This window comes from Lactuca saligna, chromosome 4 (assembly GCF_052625555.1).
Source record: "Lactuca saligna cultivar CGN05327 chromosome 4, ASM5262555v1, whole genome shotgun sequence".
In the NCBI taxonomy this organism is placed as follows: domain Eukaryota; kingdom Viridiplantae; phylum Streptophyta; class Magnoliopsida; order Asterales; family Asteraceae; genus Lactuca; species Lactuca saligna.
Window position 1 is genome coordinate 33,520,608 of NC_136420.1, and position 9,309 is coordinate 33,529,916.

Here is a 9,309-nt window from a genome sequence, read left to right on the forward strand (position 1 = left end):
CACCAAATTTGATAAAGATGTTTCTATTTAGGTTCAACCAATTCACTCCTATGGTTATTTAAGTTAAGGTAGATTAATTGCTATTGGTTACCAATGATAGTAGTTAGGTTCATGTTCATTACTCCTAACCCTTAGACAATTAACTAATTTAAGCGTTGATCAAGTGTTTAAACTAATTAATTCCCTAGATTAATTATTTGGATTAAATAAGATTTGTAATGGTCAATTAAGTTATTAATTCAATTAACCTCTTGTTGATGGTTTCTCAAACAAGCTCACACATTAATCTTCCTATTTTCTTATTAATCTTAGTTTCATACTCATTACTTCCAAGCATACGTTTTAGCATTCACATAGACATATGAGGTTAACAATTAAGTGATGTTCATGCAACCTAATTGCCTTCCAATTAACAGAAAATAGTAGTGATTAACACATAAGGTTCTTTAACAAACTTAATTTAATAAATCACCAATAGACAATTAAACAAAATTCAATAATTAAACCATAGGAGTTCTTTGGTATTCCCCAAACAGAAACAAAAACGAGTTTAGCTCATAGTTGCAGTAGAAATAAGCATAAAAACAAAGTTTATGAAAGCAAACATGTTTAATTCCTAAGTCTAAGTGGTAGAATTAACCTAATTGCTTGAATTCTTCCAACTCTTGAAGCTTAGGGTTCTTCAGCGCCTTCTGAACCTTTTAGTCGCAGCTAATCCTTCAAAATTCACCAGGGGTTCTGTCCCATGTGATAAGGATTCGTCTTTTAAAGATATCCCAAAACAGAGGGTACTCTGCGAGTAGCAGAATCAACTCGCCGAGTAGGTCAATACTTATCCGTCTTTAGATCAACAGTCGTATATATCTTCTGGCATCTCATCGTGTACTCGCCGAGTAATGTCGATCTACTCGCCGAGTAAGTCTCTCTTTTCATTCTTTAACCTTCACTTGCTTTCCCTTTTCTCCTTTTTGCCTCCAAGCATATCTTTTGGACTGAAAACACAATTCAAAGCATTTTAAGTACCTTTTGTCCATATTATTCTCATAACTAACCAAAAATAACCAAGAATATATGTTAAATAATTAACTAATTATGCACATATCACATATCATTACCCTAACCGGGTTACCGACCTAACCGGTCATTAGCATAGCATCACTCTGTATATTGGAAAACTAACCTTAACAAGGTCTCCTAGCATGTACCATCCTAACTACCAGGATGCAGACACATCAAACAATAACATAATAACCATATCCGAATCTCAATCCAATAAAGGGCCGGCCATGGTGCCTTAGACCCTGTTGATATAGTGAGGATAACTCACCTCGAAACTGTCGGCTGAAAAGATAAGATCCCGCTGCTCCGAACTCGGACACGAACTCCTCCACTGAACATCAAAACATACAACTCAATAAATACCCTTAATTACCAAAATACCCCTAGAAGACAACTGGTCAACCTTGGACAAGTCAAAGTTAACCCCTGACTGACCCTACTCGCCGAGTCAACCCGATGACTCGCCGAGTCCATATGCTCAGAACTTCCTTCAATCAGCGACCCAACTCGCCGAGTCACCCCAAGACTCGTCGAGTCCAGCAACTCTGAGTCCACTCGCACCCAACTCACCGAGTCATCCCTTGACTCACCGATTCATCGACTCAACCGGAAATATTGGGACTTCCTCGACAAGACTCGCCGAGTCCAAATGGACTCATCGAGTCCAAGGCTATCTTCAACCTGCTCACCGAGTTGTTCTTCCAACTCGTCGAGTTCCAGGCCATCTTCAAGCAACTCGTCGAGTCCACCCATGTGACTCGTCGAGTACCACCGGTCTGAATCCATACAGAAGCATCTCAGGCCATGCAATTGATCCAAAACATAGATCCAACCTCCTACAATCCATCCATCACGTAAAGTGGCAAACTTTACGTGAATCTAAAGAGATCTAAGCCTTATTCACCTTAGAACCAAGGTTTGGGACATGGTAGCTTCATTAACAACACAAGAACAGGGGCTTTAATGCTCTTAAGGTCTTCTCCACTCCAGATCTGAGGTAGCAACCTCAGATCCATCCTCCAACAACAAAATGTCACACAACAAAGCACCCCACACAACCCCAAAATGAGAAACTAGGAAGATATAGCCCAAGAACGAAAGTGTTACCTCCAAAAGGTGCCTCAATAGCAACCAAACTCGAATCCAAGCAAAACCCTTTGATCCAAGCCACTTCTCCTTCAAGATTCCTTCAATCAACACCTCTCCAAGCTCTAATTTGCTCCACAAATGGACTCTCCACGAATTTAGGGTTTCTGGAACTCAAGGGGGGAATAAGGGAGGCTGTGGAGGGGTATAATGCTCTTTATATAGGGCTCAACCCCGAAAATTAGGGTTTTCTCCATACAACACCTACTCGCCGAGTCCATCTTTGGACTCGCCGAGTAGGCCACTTGATACGCGACCATAGTCGCGACCTGACTCGCCGAGTCTATCCATGGACTCGCCGAGTCACCCTCTAAAACTTACACTTTCAGCCCTTCAACTCTACTCTTGCGATTCCGGGATGTTACATAATTTAGGACATTGAAATGGTAGAGTAGTACCTTGAGCCACAACCTCTTTTGATTCCCCTTCTTTTGATCCTCCTGCCATGCTTTCTGTCATAGACTTCAATCTCTTTTCTCAAACAAATTTCCGGTCTCTTTGCCCCCTTTTTTTTAGTCCTCGGTCTGATTGTTAAGCAGCCGGTCCTTTGCTGCTTTGTCAGTCTCTTCTTTTCCTTTTATCTGCCTTCAACGATCACTTACTGGCAGCGGTCACTTTCTGTTTCTATGTTGTAGGCGAGTTCCGATCAATCTTCTCGCCAGTTCTTCCTTCCTCAAGTCGGTGTTCTTCTTTTCCGGCGACGGTCTTTGCTACTTTAGCAGCCGGTCTTCACTTCTTCCTGCGATTCACATGAAATCGTCTCTTTCTTCTTCTAAACGAGCCCTAGGCTCTGATACCAAACGTTGGAATCAGACACTTTATATTCACTTCACTGCAGCAACAATCAATGTAATATACCTCTCTTATGTTACGTGAGAAACCAAGAAGAAGAATAATTATTTATCAACTCAAAACTGTTGCATCTATTATTCAGAAAATAAAGAGGCTTTTATAGCCTACATACCCTAACGGAACTAAAACAAGTCAAACCCAAACAAAGGAACTATAAGCCCACGTGTTCCCATTTTCCAGCACTAATACTTGGTCCACATGACCCATTCATGACCCATTCAATTTCTTTTTGCTAACTAACAAAAACAAAATACTAATTAAATAAACATTTCAAGATAAAAATACCAACATGGCTTCATTTTAAACAAATGTTTGCATTGAAGCCTTCAAAAATTTCATTATCAATTGCTGCATCACAACACCTGTCCTCTTAAAAAATCCGTTTGACCATGGTTTTGGTTAAATCTCCATAATATGATCACAATCGAGAATGGACAACATTAACCGTAAATGAGGAAGAAGAAGAAACGAGGATGAAGACCTTCTATTTGGACTTGGCTTTCTTTCTATTTATTTTGAACAACATTAACCCTAAATGAGGAAGATGACTTGATAGTCTAGCTCATCAAAAAGATGCGGAATCAGTGTTGACTGTTGAAGTTATAATTGTCTGTAATATGGTATTTTTTTCAACAATTAATGTAAATTTAATGGTTAAGAGCATTGAGTGTGGGCAAAAAAATGTAACACCAAGTTGTGCGACCTCACATGTCACATAAAAAAATGATATTATAAAACCAAGTGGGGAAATGTGCAACAAGGTATAACACTAACTTTTTGAAAGCAAATATGTTTTTTTTTTCGAAATTGGTTTTATTATTATTATTATTTTACTTTTCTTTTTTTGTTTTTTTACTTTTTCGAAATTGGTTTTATTATTATTATTTTTTTTTTTTCGAAATTGGTTTTATTCCCTGCATCGTAACATAGTTTCCGTCTTCCACCTCAGCATCGTTGCTTCTCGTTGCGTTCCATACCGCTATACATATGTACAAATTAAAAGTTTCACTTTTACATGTCGTCATCCCTTTATTATTATTGATTTCATACCAAGACAATCCACACCGACCTTATCCAACTCGTTTTTCATATGTATTGTATCAACTTTTCCGACTACATATTCATCGTAACAAATGCATGAAAGTTGATCTTTATTCAATAAAAACTACTTTATATTTAACAAATATCTTAATTATATATAATTTATAATAGTTCAGTAATATATTTTATATTTAACAAATGTCTTAATTATTTATAATTTATAATTATTGAATACTATATTAGAATGAGTATCATTATATTTACTTTAAATAGTAGTAAAAATTATAATAACTAATGATAAAGAATATTATATTTGATTTAATTTATTGAGTATTTAAATAATTTAGACATTATAAAGCTAACAAATCACAAAACAAACATCAGATTAATATTAATAGTTAGGGTAAATGATACAAAAAACACTATTTTTACACAGAAATTCGATTTTGATACCGTGTTTTTTCTTGTGTTAATTTTGACAATGTGTTTTCCAATTTGTTACAATTCTGACCACTTGACCGGTTAACCAGGTTACATGCTGACGTGGCATGATGATATGTCAGTTTTGATGACGTGACATGCTGACATAATATGCTGACGTGTCAAAATTGTTTTTTTTTCCACAAAAACACTAAATTTTTACTTTTTTTCTATTTTAACACTAAGTTTAATTTTTTATTTCAATTTTGACAATATGTTTTTTTTTTGTTCCAATTGAACATTATTTATCAAATTTTGTTCAATTTTGTCTATTTTCCATTTGAAACCGTATAAATATATATATTTTTTATTACATTTTAAACTGTATAAACATATTTTTTTTCGTTTAAAAACCACATATTTATTTAAATACAAGGTTTTTTTTTTTTACATTCAAATAATTAGTTATATCATGAGAATCAAACTAACAATAAACTTCTAATAAGATATAAAAATTTGATGGGTTGCAAACTTGATATTCGAGTTTTGATCGACTACACGCCTCAAAACCTCCAAACACATTTTAAAGTTGAATATTTAATATAAAATACAATTTTTATATAACTAATACATATTTATATATAAAAATATGGTTTGAGTGTAAGAAAAAAATTGTATTTGTATAAAACTATGGTTTTTAAATGAAAAAAAAAAAACATATTTATACGGTTTAAATGTATTAAAAAAATATTTATACGGTTTCAAATAGAAAATTATCAATATTGAACAAAATTGAAAAAAAAATGATGTTCGATTTGGAACAAAAAAACATAGTGTCAAAGTTGAAAGAAAAAATTAAACTTAGTGTGAAAATCAAAAAAATAAAAACTTAGTTTTTTTTGTGAAAGAAAAATTCAATTTTGATACGTCAGCATATCATGTCAGCATGCCACATCATCAAAACTGACACATCATCATGCTACATCAGCATGTAACCTGGTTAACCGGTCAAGTGGTCAAAATTGTAACAAATTGGAAAACACAGTGTCAAAATTGACGCAAGAAAAACACTGTGTCAAAATCGAATTTCTATGTAAAAAGAGTGTTTTTTTGGTGCCATTTACCCTAATAATTATCATTTTATTTTCATCTCCTCCCAATTTTTTCCTACAAAATTTGCTTGGACATCCCGATGTATATTATATGTAGTTATCCAATATCGGACATTAAAAAACATGTTATAATCTTTTTAGTTGGGGGTACAATAACATGAAACATGTTTACAAATAATATTTTTTTATATATATGAAATATGTTTACCCCAACGCCCTATCTGATTCCGCCACTGCAAGTATTATATAACAAAATTTACATTTTAAATAATTTATTAATCATTTTATAAACAATTTTCATAGATTAACTAAAATATATCGTATATGTTAAAGAAAAAACAAGTTTTTGTTTATATGAAGTTTCGTGGGACTTCAATGTTCTTCAATTATTCTATGCAATGCTAAACATCATTTTCCCTAAAATACATGAGATTCAAAACATAATAGGTAAGACAATAAATATTTTGTGAGCTATATGAAATTTAGACATAATAAACTATTAAAAACATTGTACAAAAAATCGTTGCTACAGTAGAATTCTTGCAAGATGCATTGTATATGCTATATGATCATATTTCGGTGATAAGGATATCAGGCCATCCCAAGACATTGTTTCATAAGTTCCTAAATCTTGTGGTTGTATACCACACCATATATGCTTACGGTCCCCACTTGTCACTACCATAGCCGCTTACGACAACCAATCCTCATTATTAAAGGGAACAAACTTATTTTTGTTGGGTCTATTTGGTCACTTTGGACAAATTGAAGGGGTAACCAGGTTACCCCTTTTCCACAAAGACTTTGGCTTTGAAAATCTCCACCTCTTTTTCCATGGGAGACTTTCCCTTACTGTAACACTCGTTCCTCAGGTACATTTCCTTATGTTATTTCAGTTTAATACGTTGAGAATTTTGGTTCTACTTGGGCGTAGATGGAAACTTACGCATGACATAATTCATTAAGTACATGCAGGGATTCATGCCCTACATAGGGTGTAGGTGTACAAGGTTCAAGCCCTAATTAAGGGATTGTGATCCCTATTTAAAGGCTCTAATCTCTTGAGAGCCTACCCATGCATAGCCTCCACCATTTTTCTCTAACCTCATAACCCTAGCCCTTAGTGTGATCTATAAAGCTTTGAGTGATCTTTTGTGTGTTTGGGTGGATAAGGATGACTTGGAAGTTGTGCTTGGAGTCCATAGCTTGTATATCTAGACTGTACTCTTCTTCAACATTCTCCAAGGAGTATAAAGCTTTAACCTTGAGGATTAATTTATTAGATCTAGCTAGTTATGGGTTTTATGAACTTTTTGTGTAACATCCGAAATTCCAGGTATCATATTTGAATTATTTATTTTTGTCAAAAGAAGGACTCGACGAGTTGACGCCTAGACTTGTCGAGCAGGATCACGATTTGCTGACTGGATTTAGTGAAGGGACTCGACGAGTCGGGGAGTCAACTCGACGAGTCTGCGCTGTGGGAAGAAACCCTAAATCCTTGGGCATGTGCCCTATTTAAGGGATATTATGGCCCTCATTTGTGGCCACCTTCACCCTTGAGAGCACCAGAGAACCAGAGAGCGTAGAGAGGGAGGGGGAGAGAGAGAGAGCTAGAGAGAGAAAGCCATTTTCATCATCGCTAGTGTGATTTTGCAGGAAAGAAGGAAGGAGGGCAGGCTAGTCGGCTTAAGGAGCTCAGATCTGCTACCATTTTATCAGAAAAGGCTACTAGAGGTATGGATATATGCTCAATCTCGTGTTTATGGTGATCTACTTGAATCTAGGGTTTTCTTATCCCGTCTTTAGCTTGGATTCGAATCTCATGAGGTCCCAAGGTGGAATAGATCTTAGATCTGGACCTTAAGAGGTCCAGAGAGTCCCAACCATTCTGCTTTATGCTGTTCCATTAGAGGTATGAACCTAGGGTGCCATTTTAGAAGCTATTTCAGCAAAAGAAGTATTATTTACGTTGCATGAGTGCAAAGACTGGACCTTTACGTGATAATTTAGCATTGGGAAGTCAGATCTATAGGTTAGAGAAACAGATCTGACTTCAGAAGGTCAGATGAGTGTGGCTATGGAAGAAAGGCGCCGAGTCCATAAGAGAACTCGACGAGTCAAGTCGAGGTTGCCCTACGATTCATGACCAGTGGTAACTCATTGAGTGGAAGGTTCACTCGAAGATTCGAGTGAGGCTTTAGAAGGATCCAGAGGACACGCTTGGACTCGCCGAGTCACCCATGTGCACTCAACGAGTCTGGTCAAAGTTTGATAATTGACTAGAGTTGACTTTAGTTAATCTTGGGGTTTTGGTCAAGTTGATTCAAGAAAGGTCATAGAGGGGTGGAATGGTCTTCTACCTATTATTAGAGATTAGAACATGAGAGGATTTTAATTAGAGATGTTATCATGTTGATAGGGGGAGGCTAGGTCGGGATATTCGAGCACGAGAATTTATCCGACTTCATATTAGGTGAGTCTTCTCACTATACTTTACCTATATTGGTAATTATGTGTGACCGGAATGTCTTATATGCTATGTGGAGTATGTGATATATGTTGCTATGTGATATGTGTGTGTTATGCTATGTTATAAGTATCATGGTATGGATCGGAAGGTCATTATGATATGGACCGGAAGGTCAACAGTGTATGGACCGGAAGGTTAAGATGATGAGGATCGGATGGTCATACGTGTAGGGCCGGAAGGTCTACCATGGTTGGGATGGAAGTCCCCTGGGACACATGGATCGGAAGGTCCCATAGAGTTATGTCCTTGAGTGGCGTATGTGTTGTATGTGGTATTTTGGGGAACTAACTAAGCATTTATGCTTACCGTTTATGTGATATGTGTTTTAGGTACCAGTGAGGACCGTGGGAAGGTGCCGTCATGATCTGTATACATTGATGGAGTTTTATGTATTTGAGATATTGGGATTTTTTTTATTGGGATGACATTTGTTACATTGAATCTTGATATTTTATATGAATGAAATTATGTTTCAATTTCTTTTAAATGAAAAATTGTTTTGGAAATTTACGTTGTTACAAATTGGTATCAGAGCCTTGGTTTGAGGGATTCGGGTGCACCTTCGGGTGTATTTGAACGCAAACTGAGGATTTAAGAAAGTTTTTCATAAATGAAACAATTTTTATAAAAAGTAAAGGAATGTAAGGAAAGCGGAAAGAAGCACTGTGTACGATCAGCCAGCGCCCGAACGGTGATTTCCCTAAATACCCTTACATTATGTGTTATGAGATATGATATGATATGTTATACATGCTAGAGTAGGCTAGGTATTCATATTTGGACTAAAGTGGCCTGATTTGTGATGCCTTAGCCTAGGAGATTACTACTGATATGAGATGCTTCGTGAGTGAGTAGGTAGCAGTGAGGAGCTTATGAGAAGTCTACCGAAGAGTAGCCTATGCTTATCGAGATATAGAGTACTTGTGATCTGGGATCCTACGAGGAGGACTTGGATTGAATGTTGATGCGGTGTGGAAGGTAGTATAAAGCCCGTACTACTGAAAACACCGGATCAGTGCGCAGTCCAGGTAAGAATCCTTAGGGTACTAGGGAACATGTAGGGCTGAGTTATCGAGTGCGAGTATATTGGAGCGAGTCTCTGATATCTTTTGTGCTGTGTTTCAGAGACATCATGGTTAGGACACG